At 34.2% G+C, this 15,617-nt stretch overlaps 1 protein-coding gene across 2 annotated transcripts in view; it reads right to left on the bottom strand.

Moving 5' to 3' along the window:
* The window catches only part of ZC2HC1A (zinc finger C2HC-type containing 1A), a 70,192-nt gene that overhangs the window by 53,468 nt on the left and 1,107 nt on the right, over positions 1 to 15,617 (bottom strand). The gene's annotated exons all lie outside the window — the stretch shown is intronic.

The following is a 15,617-nucleotide window of genomic DNA, read 5'->3' as shown; positions in this document are numbered from 1 at the left end:
CAGGGAGCAAGAGCTTTTGCCTAACAATGTGACTAGGGGTCCCAGAAATAGTTATAGAGTGGAGGGGACTGCATGAGGTTGGGCCCCAAGACACAACTCAGAAAACAACAGTAAGAAGGACCTGAGTGGGCTGCTAGGTGGCGCAGTGGATGGAGCAGTGGCCCTGGAGTCAGGAGTACCTGAGTTCAAATCTGGCCTCAGACACTTAACACTTACTAGCTGTGTGACCCTGGGCAAGTCACTTAACCCCAACTGGAGGAGGAGGAGAAGAAGAAGGAAGAAGAAGAAGAAGGAAGAAGAAGAAGAAGAAGAAGAAGAAGAAGAAGAAGAAGAAGAAGAAGAAGAAGAAGAAGAAGAAGAAGAAGAAGAAGAAGAAGAAGAAGAAGAAGAAGAAGAAGAAGAAGAAGAAGAAGAAGAAGAAGAAGAAGAAGAAGAAGAAGAAGAAGAAGAAGAAGAAGAAGAAGAAGAAGAAGAAGAAGAAGAAGAAGAAGAAGAAGAAGAAGAAGAAGAAGAAGAAGAAGAAGAAGAAGAAGAAGAAGAAGAAGAAGAAGAAGAAGAAGAAGAAGAAGAAGAAGAAGAAGAAGAAGAAGAAGAAGAAGAAGAAGAAGAAGAAGAAGAAGAAGAAGAAGAAGAAGAAGAAGAAGAAGAAGAAGAAGAAGAAGAAGAAGAAGAAAGAAGAAGAAGAAGAAGAAGAAGAAGAAGAAGAAGAAGAAGAAGAAGAAGAAGAAGAAGAAGAAGAAGAAGAAGAAGAAGAAGAAGAAGAAGAAGAAGAAGAAGAAGAAGAAGAAGAAGAAGAAGGACCTGAGACCTGGGGCCCCATTTCCCATACCTTGGGACTAGAACCTGAATATCAATAATAATTGCTAAAAAAAATAAAATATTTTTTTTTATAAATGAGTAAGCAAAGGAAAAACATCACAACCTTAGCTATAATAGAGATAGAGAAGATTTGGGTTCATATTCAGAGAAAGACACTCTTTATTCCATGAGAAATGGGAGATCATCACAAAACCCAAAAAGAGTTCTTGGAAGAATTTAAAAAGAACTTTGAAAATCAATTAAAAGAGACTGAGGAAAAATTGGGGGAGAAAGGGGAGAGAATAAGACCAATCCAAGAAAATTTGTTTAAAAAGTCAATCAATTAGAAAAAAAAAGAATAAAAGACTTAAGGAAGAAAATAATTTCTTGAAAACGAGAAGTGGTCAAGGGAAGCTACTTTATAACCAAGAAATAATAAAACAAAACTACTTTATAACAAAATCAAAAGAATGAGAAAACAGATAAGGTGAAACATCTCATCAGAAAAATAATTTATCTGGAGACCTGATAGAGGAAAGATAAAATAAAACTAGTGGGACTATCTGAAAGCTTCAATTTAAAAAAGAATCTCAATGCAATATTACAAGAAATGATTAAGGAAAATTACCCTGTAGTTCTAGAACAAGAAGGTAAAAGCAGAAATAGAAAATTCACCCATCCCCACCTGAAAGAGATCCCAGGATGAAAATTACAGGAATATCATAGCCAAATTTCAAAGTTATCAGTATTATTATGACTGTCATCATTATTTAGGTAGTTTGAAAGAAAGCCTTGGGCTGAGTTGTGCATGATAGAAAGATTCTTAAAAAACTTTAGAGAAAAATAAAAAGGAGTAATTATCTCATACAAATGAGGCATGAAAGGAAGGACTCAGGAAGAAGCAAGGGAAGAATGGGCTGAGAGTGCTGGAACCTTAGTCTCAACAGAAATAGGTTAGAGAGGGAACAATATATACATCTAGAAAGCTAAAAAAGTCTTCTAAATTTAGAAAGAAATCAGAAGAAAACGGGACATGATAGGGGAGAAACTTTAAGAAGGGTGTATAGATTAAGAATTAGAAGAAGGAAGGGGATAAGCTCTTAGAAAGATAGGTAGAATGAGTGAGCATTATCTGTAATGAGGATAAGCAAGAAGTCCTCCCACTACATTAGGGGTGAAGCAAGGATGTTGATTGTCACCTCTATTGTTTAATACTGTACTAGAAATGTTAGCTATAGCAATAAAAGAAGAAAGAAGAAATTAAAGGAATTAGAATAGGCAATGAGAAAATAAAACTATCACTCTTTGCAGATGATATGATGTTATACTTAGAAGATCCTAGAGAATCAACTAAAAAAAACTATGTGAAATTATTAACTTGAGCAAAGTTGCAAGATATTAAACAAATCCACATAAATCATCAGCTTTTTTATATATTACCAACAAAGTCTAGCAGCAAGAGATAGACAAATTCCATTTAAAATAATTATAGACAACATATAATACTTGGGAATCTACCTGCCAAGACAAATGCAGAACTATATGAACACAACTACAAAACACTTTTCACACAAATGAAGTCAGATCTACATTTGGAAAAATATTAATTGCTTATGAGTAGGCTGAGCCAATACAATAATAATGGCAATCCTACCTAAATTAACCTATCTATTTAGTGACATACCAATCGAACTATCAAAAATATTTTCTAGATCTAGAAAAAGTAGTAAAATTCATCTGGAAGAAAAAAACCTTAAGGATATCAGGGAATCATTGAAAAAAATGTGAAAGGAGGTCTAGCAGTACCAGATCACAAACTGTATTATAAAGTGGTAATTATCAAAAGAATCTGGTATGGGCTAAAAAATAGGGTAGTGGAGGGATGGAATAGAATAGGTATGAATTGTATTATAGCAAGTGACTATAGTAATCCAGTATATGATAAATCCAAAGATCCAAGCTTTTGGAACAAAAACTCATTATTTGACAAAAACTGTTGAGAAAACTGGAAAACAGTATGGCAAAAAGTAGGTATAGACCAACATCTCATACCATATACTAAAATAAGGTAAAAATGGTGCATGATTTACACTTAAAGGGTGATACCATAAGCATATTAGTAGAGCATAGAAGATTTTAGTTGTAAGATTTATGAACAAAGGAATAATTTAGGACCAAAGAAAATATAGAGAGAGCATAAAAAAATGTAAAATACCTAACTTTGGTTATATAAAACTAAAAAGCTCTCACACAAATAAAACCAATGCAGCCAAAATTATAAGAAAAACAGAAAACTGAGAAAACCATTTTGCAACAAGTATCTCTGATACAGGTCTCATCTCTCAAATATATAGAGAACTGAGTCAAATTTATAAAAATACAAGTCATTCCCCAATTGGTAAATGGTCAAAGGAAACAAGCAGTTTTCAGGCAAAGAAATCAAAGTTATCTATAGTCATATGAAAAAATGCTCTAAAATCACTATTGATCAGAGAAATGCAAATTAAAACAACTCTGAGGTAACACCTCACACCTATCACAGTGGCTAATAGGACAAAAAAAGGAAAATGTTGGAAAATTAAGATGCTAATCCACTGTTGATAGAGTTGTAAACTGAGCCAATCATTTTGGAGAGCAATTTGGAACTCAGTTGGATATAGAAATCTATCTTACCCTATAAGGAAGTTTAAAAAGAGATGGCGATAATAGAAGGGGGAGAGGGGACTGATAAAAGGGAGGAGATATTGGGAAAAACAATCATCATAAGCACAACACTTGTGAGAAGTGAGAGGGTGGGAGGTCAGAGGTGGGGGGTGGGGGATAAACAGGTGGAAAATAGCTTGGAAAGAAATAAAGTCATCGTAACTATAAATGTGAATGGGATGAACTCACCCATTAAATGGAAGCAGATAGCAGAATGGATTAAAAACCAAAATCCTACAATATGTTGTTTACAAGAAACACATTTAAAGCAGAGAGATAAACATAGGGTACATGTAAGGGGCTGGAACAGAATCTATTATGCTTCAGCTGAAGCAAAGAAAGAAGGGGTAGCAATTATGATTTCAGACGAAGCAAATAGGTCTAGTTAAAAGAGATAAAGGAACCTATATCTTGCTGAAAGATACCATAGACAATGAAGTCATATCAATATTTAATATATAAGCACCAAATGGCATAGCATCTAAATTTTTGAAGGCAAAGTTGAATGAGTTATAGGAGGAAATAGATAATAAAACTATCCTAATGGGGGACCTTGACCTTCCCCTCTCAGAACTGGATAAATCTAACCAAAAAATAAACAAGAAAGAAGTTAAGGAAATGAATAAAATTCTTGAAAAGTTAGATATGATAGCTATCTGAAGAAAACTGAATGGAAACAGAAAGGAATATACCTTCTTCTCAGGAGTACATGGGACCTACACGAAAACTGACCATGTGTTAGGACATAAAAAACCTTACAACAAGATGCAGAAAAGCAGAAATAGTAAACACGTCCTTTTCAGATCATAATGCAATGAAAATTACATTCAGTAATGGACAATTGAAAGAGAGATTAAAAAACAATTAGAAATTAAATAATTTGATCTTGAAAAACAAGTGGGTCAAAGAACAAATCATAGTAACAATCGATGATTTCATTAAAGAAAATTACAATGATGAGACAACATATAAAAATTTATGGGGTACAGCCAAAGCAGTTCTTAGGGAAAAATTTATATCCCTACCTGCTTACATCAATAGAGAAAAAAACCAATCGATGATTTGGGCATGCAACTAAAAGAAATGAAAAAATGAACAAATAAAAAATCCCGAATTAAACACCAAATTGGAAATCCTGAAAATCAAAGGAGAAATTAATAAAATTTAAAGTAAGGAAACCATTGAATAAAACTAGAAGCTGGTTTTATGGAAAAACCAATAAAATAGATAAACTATTGAGTAATTTGATCAAAAAAAAGTTAAGAAGAAAAACAAATTACTAGTATCAAAAATGAAAGGGATGAACTCACCACCAATGAAGAGGAAATTAAAACAATTATTAGGAACTATTGTGCCCAATTATATGCCAATAATCTAAATGAAAGGGATGATTATCTACAAAAATATAAATTACCCAGATTATCAGAAGAAGAAATAAAATATTAAAATAACTCAATTTTTAAAAGCGAAATTGAACAAACCATTAATGAACTTCCTAAGAAAAAATCCCCAGGACCAGATGGATTCACAAGTGAATTCTATCAAATATCTAAAGAACAATTAATCCCAATACTATATGATGTATTTGAAAAAATAAGTGAAGTCCTAACAAATCCCTTTTATGAGACAAATATGGTGCTGATACCCAAACCAGGAAGAGCCAAAACACAGAAAGAAAATTATAGAAAAATTTTTCTAATGAATATTGATGCAAAAAAATAAAATAAAATACTAGCAAAAAGATTACAAAAATATTTCACAAGGATCATACACTATGACCAGGTAGGATTTATACCAGGAATGCAGGGCCAGTTCAGTATTAGGAAAACTATCAGCATAATTGACCAGATCAATAACAAAAGCAACAGAAATCATATGATTATCTCAACTGATGCAGAAAAGGCCTTTGACAAAATACAGCACCCATTCCTATTAAAAACACTAGAGAGAGGAAAAAACGCTAAAGAGCATAGGAATAAAAGGAGCTTATCTTAAAATGATAAGTACTATTTATCTAAAACCATCAGCAAGCATTATCTGAAATGGGGATAATCTAAAAGCCTTCCAAATATAATCAGGGGTTAAGCAAGGATGCCCATTATCACCTCTATTATATAATATTGTATTAGAAATGTTAGCTATAGCAATAAGAGAAAGAGAAATTAAAGGAATTAAAATAGCTAACTAGGAAACAAAACTATCACTCTTTGCAGATGATATGATGTTATACTTAGAAAATCCTAGAGAATCAACTAAAAAGCTACTTGAAATTATTAACAACTTTAGCAAAGTTGCAGGATACAAAATAAACCTACATAAATCATTAGCATTTCTACATATGACCAATAAAGTCCAGAAACAAGAGAAAGAAAAAGAAAACCCATTTAAAATAACTGTGGCCAATATAAAATACTTGGGAGTCTACCTCCCAAGTCAAACACAGCAACTATATGACCAGGACTACAAAACACTTTTCACAGAAATAGTCAGATCTAAACAATTGGAAAAATATTAACTGTTCATGGGTAGGCAGAGTCAATATAATAAAAATGACAATCCTAAATTTATTTATTTAGTGCTATACCAAACTATCAAAAAATATTTCATAGAGCTAGAAAAAATAATGACAAAATTCATCTGAAAAAACAAAAGTTCAAGGATACCATGGGAATGAATGAAAAAAATTATGAAAGAAGGTGGTCTAGCAGTACCAGATCTCAAACTGTTTTATAAAGCAGTAATCATCAAAACAATCTAGTACTGGCTAAGAAATAGAGAGGTAGTTCAGTGAAACAGAATAGATAGAAATTACACTATAGTAAATGACTATATAATCTAGTATATGATAAACCGAAAGATCCAAGTTTTTGAAACAAAAACTCATTATTTGACAAAAACTGTTGAGAAAACTGGAAAACAGTATGGTAGAAACTAGGTATAGACCAAAATTCACACTGTATACTAAAATAAGGTGAAAATGAGTACATGATTTACACATAAAGGATGATACCATAAGCAAATTAAGAGAGTATGAAATCTGTCAGTTTTATGGGCAGGGGAAGAATTTAGGACCAAAGAAGATATAGAGAATAAAATTAAATGTAAAATAGATCATTTTGATTATATAAAATTAAAAAGCTTTTGCACAAACAAAACTAATGTAACCAAGATTACAAGGGAAGTAGAAAACTGGGAAAGAATTTTTGAAACAAATCTCTCTGATAAAGGCCTCATTTCTTAAATATATAGAGAACTGCATCAAATTTATAAAAATACAAGTCATTCCCCAATTGATAAATGGTCAAAAGATATGAACAGGCAATTTTCAGACAAAGAAATCAAAGCTATCTATAATCATATGAAAAAATGCCCTAGATCATTATTGATCAGAGAAATGCAAATTAAAACAACTCCGAGCTATCACCTCACACCTATCAGTATGGCAAACATAACAAAAATGGAAAATATTGGATGTTGGAGGGGACATGGGGAAGTTGGGATGCTAATCCACTGTTGGTAGAATTGTGAAAAGATCCAACCATTCTGGAGAGCAATTTGGAACTATGCCCAAAGGGCTATAGAACTGTGCATACCCTTTGATCCAGCAATACCACTGCTAGGTTTATATCCCAAAGACATCCCCAAAAAGAGAAAAAGAGGGGGCAGCTAGGTGGCGCAATGGATAAGGCACTAGCCTTGGATTCAGGAGGACCTGAGTTCAAACCCAGCCTCAGACACTTACTAACTGTGTGACCCTGGGCAAGTCACATAAACCCCATTGCCCTGCAAAAAAAAAAAAAAAGAGAGAGAGAGAAAAAGACCTATTTGTACAAAAATATTTATAGCTTTCCTTTTTGTGGTGGCTGAGAACTGGAAATTAAAGGGATGCCCATCAACTGGGGAATGACTAAACAAATGGTGGTATATGATGGTGATAGAATATTATTGTGTTATAAGAAATGACAAACAAGATGACTTCGGAAAGGCCTGGAAAGACATGTATGAAATGATGTATTGTGAAGTGAGCAGAACCAAGAGAACATTGTACACATAGACGGCAATATTGTTTGATGAAAAACTGTGAATGACTATTCACAATACAATTATCCAAGACAATCCCAAAGGACTATTGATGAAACATACTATCCACCTCCGAAGAACTGATATTGATGGAACAGACTGAAGCATGTAATTTTTCACTTTCTTTCATTTTTTTTCTTTTAATAGTTTCCTTGTATAAAATGACAAATATGGTAATGTTCTGCATAATCATACATGTATAACCCATATCTGATTGTTTGCCACCTCAGGGAGGGGGAAAGGAGGGAAAGAAGGATAAAAATTGGAACCAAAACTATAAATAAAAATGTTTATTATTAAAAATAAAATTTTTTAAAATATTTTAGGGTTCATTTCTCAAATATATAAAGACCTCTGTCAAATTCATAAGAATATGAGTCATATCTCCAATTGATAAATGGTCAAGGGGTATGAATAGCAGTTATTCAATGAAGAAATCAAAAGAAAAAAATGCTCTCACTAGTGATTAGAGAAATGCAAATAAAAACAACTTTGAGATACATCTTATACCTATTGGATTGGCTAAAACAGCGCATGCCCTTCAATTAGGGAATGGCTAAATAAGCTGTTTGTATATGATGGTGATGGAATACTACTGTGATATAAGAAATGACGAGCTGGCTGATTTTAGAAAAACATGGAAAGACTTGGACTTATGAAGGAAAATGCTATCCACGTCCAGGGAAATAACATAGAAATATGCTTAGTATGGTCTTACAAATATGTATATGTATATATACATATATGTGTATGTATGTTTATAGATATGTATATATTTACACTTTATTGTAACCTTCTCTAGGGGAGGAGAGATGGGGGAAGGAGAGGAAAAATGAAATAAAAGGTGCACAGCAGAGAACAGTAGAAAACCTAGAAGGAAGCACAGAAAAGATGGACAGCTTTGAAAACAATGCATAGTATGTATTACATAGGTTTTCTTGAAATGGAAATTTGTTTTATATTGAATCTTCTCTTATGTTCTGCTGTATTCATGGAAAGGGTTTTTTCTCCCTTTTTTCCTTTTGTATTTAAGTTTAAAATGAATACTTAAAAAAAAACCAGCAGCTAGATCCAACAGTGGTATAGCTAAGTCATGGATGGATGGGAGCAGAGAGGGTCAGCAAGGGCTCATAAATTCATCACTTCAATAAAATTATAATATTCCAGAGTTGGAAGGAACTATAGAAGTTATGTAATCCAAGCATATAATTTTACAAGTGAAGAACATGAGGTTCCCAATAATATTGTTACTTGCCGAAGGTTACATAACCAGTTGGTGAAAGCACCAAAAGCAACTTGACTGCAATTCAGGTTTCCTAACTCTAAATGAAAGTATCTTTCCATTACACCATGTTTCCTCTGAACCTATGCTCCTCACTGAAGAATTGATTTAATTATTTTAAGGTGAAAAACTAGTTACCTACTGATACAGAGGGAATGTGATATGCAAATTATTCATAAAATCAGATAATCCTCAAATCACCTATATTTACTTTCGGGATACAAGGGAAGAAACACTGAATAGAAATAAATACAGACAAACACAAGTCCTTTGTGTTACTACCCTAATTCTTCCTTGCTCAATTCTTCTGCTTGATGACCCAGGAGGGACCAGAAGCCTGCTTTAACTACAAATAGTAATACATATTGTGGTAGAGAATCAATGCCTGGAAAATTAGGATTACTAATATTCTATGAAATGTAATTTATCTCATAGAATTCTTTGAGTGCATAAGTAGTAATATACTTATACCCAGATTTGTCTGGCTACTACTCTCCCTCAGGAGTAGTCTTCTAGAAGTTTTCTAAGAATAAAAGAACTTCTTTGATCAGAATATCACAGTCATTTCCATAATGCAACTCAACAGGCTTTTTTGTTGGTCTCCCATTAAGCAGTATTTAATACTTTTTAATCCCAAAAGTATTGGGGGGGGGGGAAGGGGAGAATAAGCATTTATACAGTGCCTTCCATATCCTAGGCACTGAATTAAAAACTTTTCATAAATATTATTTCATTTGATCCTCACAACAACCCTTTGAGGTAAGTGCTATTATTATCCCCATTTTACCATTGAGGAAACTCAGACAAACAGTGATTTTGCCCAGAGTCAAACAGCTAATAAGTGTCTGAGGTGAGTTTTGAACTGTTTTTCACAACTCCAGGCCCAGTTCTCTATCCACTGAGAATGCCACCAGCTGACATTATGGAATGTCTTAAGGCCTAAATCTGCCTTGTTTAAAAACTCACAAGAAAAGAGGGATTCAAGTAACATCTTTTATGGATAATTTAATAAGAATACCATTCTACTCCGTCTTTGATGGAAAGAAAACAAATGGTTTTGTCATAAAAATAAATGGCATTATCTTTCACACACAATTTTTAAAGTAAAATAAAGAGTAAACAAGTATCAAGACAGGTAATACTTTTATGTACACAAATCATAAAAATAATGGCTGACATTTACTATATGGGGTTGTTAAGGGCTAAAATTCTAGCTAAACTGTCTAAAATATCTAATGAGTGGTCGCCAATAAATTATAAGCTTTAGCAAGAGTTAGACTTTTAAGCATTTATTAAGGAGAATAAGAATTTTGTAAAGAGAGAGAGAAAGGCCTAGATTCCTATCTATTAAAGAGAGAGCACATTTCTAGCTCCGCTCTCCACCAGAGTCCAAAGGAAAGAGACCGAGACTGAGCGCCAGTCTCTTCCTTCCTCCTCCCACTAGCCCGCGTCACTTCCTGACTCCTGGTCTTGCCCTCAAAGACCTTCCCTTCATGGGCAGAACTCCTCTACAGTAAGTATCCAGCAGGTGGCGTTATTCCAATCGTTACAGTCCCCCCTGTTGTTCCTCAAGAAACAAAATGTTTCCTTGACGGAACAGTAAAAACAATATGATAACTATTGCTAACTAATAATATGTGAACAACAATATAGAAAAGGAAGAGAGGAAAGTTTTGTCCAGAGGGGCAATTTTTTTTTTTGTCCTCATGAACCGACGCTTTGACATTAGTCTTGCAAAGGGAGGGCCTCTGCAGAGAATACACGTTACAGATGGTGTATATTATAACAGAAAGAGAAAAGAGAAAAAAAAAACAACAAAACAAAACTGTTCATTTAAAGTCTCTGAAAGTCTTTTCTCAGATGTCCTCTAGGTGTAGTCGTGGAATGGAAGTCTTTTCAGGGGTTGATGTGTGGATGCTGGTAATCAGCCAGGAAATTTCCTACAAAATTGAGCTTAACACAACTTTAAAATAGCTTTGTCAATAATAAAATCAAACAATGAAAGTTCTCAAAAACATGTCTAAGGGAATTCAGAATCTTAGTTGTTACACATGAAACATATAATAAAACAAAAATTGAAACATTCTTTAAAATTATAATCTTACTATAGTCCCCCCTCATGGAGGGTAATTGAGAAGACAATTGCTGCAATATTAATTAATAAAAATAATTTTTATCTTTGTTTTATCACTTTTTGCATCATCTGCCTAATTATCCTCATGCCATTATGAGAAATTTAAAAATCTAATATAATTGGTAACAGGTGTCAATCATGACACCTGAGATAATTATGGGGGTTACCATAAAAGAACAGAGAAATGATGGGATATGAGCATTCCCACACTTGAGCAATATATACTGCCCATACAGTATGCCAGGCTTAAAATAGGTGGATGGAATATACGTCCATGCCACCGAACATATTGGAGGAAACTGAATCAGACTTAATCAGATGCATGGGATTGAGATGTCCATGGCATCAGGCATATAGGAGGGAGCATAGAAGCCAGGTGTAGAAGTGAGATGGGTGGGATCAATACTTCCAGCCATCTGTACAATATTGTGGGGAAAAAAGAGTATAAAATATTAAACCAAGAGAATCCAACCTCAACATTTGTCAAAAGCCGTTCCCTCGGCCATACCTTGACTTCATGCATGTCTCCCCTCATGTGACAGTTCAGTGTCTGCTCCTTGAGCAATATGTATTCCTCTTGTGATTGGATGGCACCTTGGCCAACTGGCATCTGATAACTCAGAATAAAGGCAATTAATGTCTTAAATGATAAGTTCCCATAATCCAAGTCTCATATGGATTTAAAATTGAGGATAATAAATGATTGCAAAAAATGTGAATACATCTTGACTCAAAATATAATATATAATTATGCAACAATTTCAAATAATACCCTTTTTTTTTACTTAGTATACAATTACTTTTGTGAAAAATCAGAACATACTTAAATACAAGTTAAAGCACAACAGAATCTCAAAGAACTTTTTTTTTGAAAAAAGAAAACTTTTACAAATGTTCCCCTCTTTTTTTTTTTTGAATATGCTTATCAAAAATAATACTTCTAGAATCAATTTACACTTGCCATGGCAACCAATTTGCCAGGGAAATGCTTTGAAGAGTTTGATCAAATAATCAGTTGAGAAAAAATAACAAAAACAAACAACTCAGAATATGGGAGCACAATACTCCTAGAATTAACATTGTATTATGAAATCAAAACCATCTTGCAATTTTTTAAAATTAGATAAATGTATAGAAGAAAATACACATGGAACAATAAAAGACAGTGAAATTCAAACTAAGGAAATCTAAATGAGCATGAACTTAATATTAATGAGTATTACAAAATATAAACTTGATCGCATGACTATAAAAAGCTTTTACAAATATTCTCCTTGTTTTAGAAACTAAGTATAAGACACAATCTCAAAAGCATTAAAATCTCTATGAAAATAAACCTATACCATTAATTCCAAAATGTATATGTAATAGCATAGAAATCCTATGTAACCTCTGAACTGACATTAATAATCTGAGTGAATTCAGAACACTCTTGATTCCGATATCTAAAATCCCCAATACTCATATCAATACCTTGCTGCTTACTTCTACATTTCTGTAAAATATATACCCTTCCATGGCAAAAGAAGCAGAGTCTTGAACTATGTTGATTGTCATTCTTATTCAGCTTAAGTTTTTCTTCTTTAACCCCTCTATATTGTCTGTCAGTCTTTCCACCATACAAATGCTTTATAAGATTACTAATTAAAGACAAAAGCAGGTTAGCAAAATTATGAACAAAACGAGCATATCTGGAATTTAAAGGGCTTTCTAAGGTTGTCTCAGAAGCACAGCCAGGCTGGGGAAGGGCTGAGCCTGAAGCTGCAAATGTAGTTAGAGAAAGTTGCGCATGAGCATTAGATCTCTGGACTTCCCAGGCAGGGGAAGCTATGGGCTTGGCCATGGGAGGAGTAGAGGGTGGGGTCTGGAGAGGAGGGGAGGGACCAGAGCAATTTGAATCAGACTTGATTTTGAACTCAGGCCTGGATTCCTCTTCCCCCACTTTGCCTCCAGGTGCTAGGGGATTAAAAGCTTCTAGAGGGTGGGTCATTGCCTCCAGGCATGCAAAATTAGAGCAACAATTACTGTTAGAACTGGGAAAAGCTGCAGGAATCTCTTCAGGTTTCTCTGAAAAAGCATGGTTGGGAGAGGGAGAGATATTTCCTTGTGTGAGTAAGTTGCTGGCTCTTTTAACAAAAAGAAAAAGAAAAATAGAAAATCCAGAAAAACAAAGCATTAACATGATCTTATCTCCCATTTGTCTGGTTAAACAGACTAAAATCAAAAATAGGATAATTAGGGAGTTTAAAAGGTCCATTCGAAAAAATTCAAAGGAAAAACACAGCCAGTACACCAGTACTTAGCAGTTAAAGGGAGAGGGAGGGGAAATTTCTTACCCAACCAGCAGATCAGAAGAAGACTGAGGGTTAGCTTTCCTCTTCGTGGTCAGCCATCTGTTAAGGGCTAAAATTCTAGCTAAACTGTCTAAAATATCTAATGAGTGGTCGCCAATAAATTATAAGCTTTAGCAAGAGTTAGACTTTTAAGCATTTATTAAGGAGAATAAGAATTTTGTAAAGAGAGAGAGAAAGGCCTAGATTCCTATCTATTAAAGAGAGAGCACATTTCTAGCTCCGCTCTCCACCAGAGTCCAAAGGAAAGAGACCGAGACTGAGCGCCAGTCTCTTCCTTCCTCCTCCCACTAGCCCGCGTCACTTCCTGACTCCTGGTCTTGCCCTCAAAGACCTTCCCTTCATGGGCAGAACTCCTCTACAGTAAGTATCCAGCAGGTGGCGTTATTCCAATCGTTACAGGGTTCTTTTCTATTACAAAGAACTTTACATACATTAATTAATTTGAGCTTCATGCAATAGTAATTATGAGATTATCACAAATACATCATAGGCATTATTATGATGTCCATATTATAGTTGAAGAAAGTGAAGCTGTTAAATTACTTTCCCAAGGTCACACAACTAGTAAGTAGTAGAGAAGTGAACCCAGGTTTTCCAACTCCAAGTCTAATTATTAAGTCATAAGTCTGCTTTGCTTGTGAAAAGAGATTATGGTAGCAAAATCCAGGCATAAGAAAGAAACAGTCATTTTATAAGCACCCACTATGTGCTAGGCACTGTGCTTTACAAATATTTTATTTGATCCTCACAACTACCATGGAAGGTAAGTGCTATTATTATCCACTACCCCACTCCCACATCTTTTTATTTTACAATTGAGAAAAATAAGGGAGAAATAGGGGGGCAGCTAGATGGCACAATGGATAAAGCATCAGCCAGGCCTCAGAAACTTGACACTTACTAGCTGTGTGACCCTGGGCAAGTCACTTAACCCCCATTGCCCCACACAAAAAAGAGAGAGAGAGAGGATACATAATTGTTAAACAGCTGTCCTCCATTAGATTGTGAGCTCCTGGATGTAGGAACTATCTTGTACCTCTCTCTGCATCTCTCAATACTTAGCATAGTGCTTGACACATAGCAGGCACTTAATTAATATTTATTGGTTGGCTGATTGAGTGTCAGAGGCTAAATTTAAACTCAGTTGTCCCTGACTCCAGGCCCTGTGTTCTATCCACTGTGGCACCCAGCTTGATAAGAATACTGTCCTGCCCTGTTCTTAAAGGGGAAAAAAAATTAAATTATGTTTACTACACAAATTATGTTACTAATTCACAAATAGTGATAAAAATTAATATACTGTAAATAACAAAATCTAAAATTAGATGCTTTATATTACCCACTTGGGGTAGGAAGTACTAATACAATATACATATATAATAAGCAAACCTGTAAAGGACTCACACATTCTAGCTGAGCCAAATTATAACTAAAATCCTATTCCAATACCTCATGAATCAAACTGACTCAAAGATGAAAGTTATGGCTATGATATTCAAGCTCTGAATATCGTCTTAAAAGGATGGAAAACCTTCAATTACAACCAAATGGTAAGAGTGCCTGTCCTCTGAAAAACAGCTAAACTCACCAGAAGACTGGACACACTCTCAGTGATAAACTGGAGGGTGTGGCAAAGCAATTCAATAAATGCTCTGTTGGGTGCTTTTTGAGTCAGTGAAAGGAGAGCCTGGATCAATGAAATAAGAAATCTTTCAAAGTATCAAAGTTGTAATTTGGGCTGCTATAGTAGAGTTCTGTTCTTTTAAAAGAAGAACTTTAAATTTTTTAAACTCTAAAAGAATTTAATATCTGTCAATATCACACAAATTCAAATATTTTCAGTCCACACAAAATAAATGCTTAAAAGTTTTCTATTAAGTGTTTATAATCTTACACTTCGGTATCTTAAAAGTGATGAACAATCACCAGCATCCTCTACTGTACACACAATGGAACGGAGTAAATGATCTGCCAATGAAACTACCAAAGAGAATCTAGAACTTAATAGCTATGTCCTAACGTCCTGGACACAAATGGAATTTGGTTTAAAAACAAAAACTACTTCGCTTTTAACATTTTCTGCATTCTTCTTAAAAGTGTTTAAAGTTAAACACTTATGTGTTTAGACAGACTATGAAAGAAAAGCCAAGAAGCTGCTAGATTTAATGGAAACAAACAATTTACATCACCACATCATAATACATTCTAATTGCCCTCTGGCATATTGAGTATTTAAGGGGAAAAATCATTTTACTCTCCATTTCAC

This window comes from Dromiciops gliroides, chromosome 1, assembly GCF_019393635.1.
Source record: "Dromiciops gliroides isolate mDroGli1 chromosome 1, mDroGli1.pri, whole genome shotgun sequence".
NCBI classification, from domain to species: domain Eukaryota; kingdom Metazoa; phylum Chordata; class Mammalia; order Microbiotheria; family Microbiotheriidae; genus Dromiciops; species Dromiciops gliroides.
Note: the sequence above shows the minus strand (reverse complement) of the source record. Positions and strands in the feature narration are given on the sequence as shown.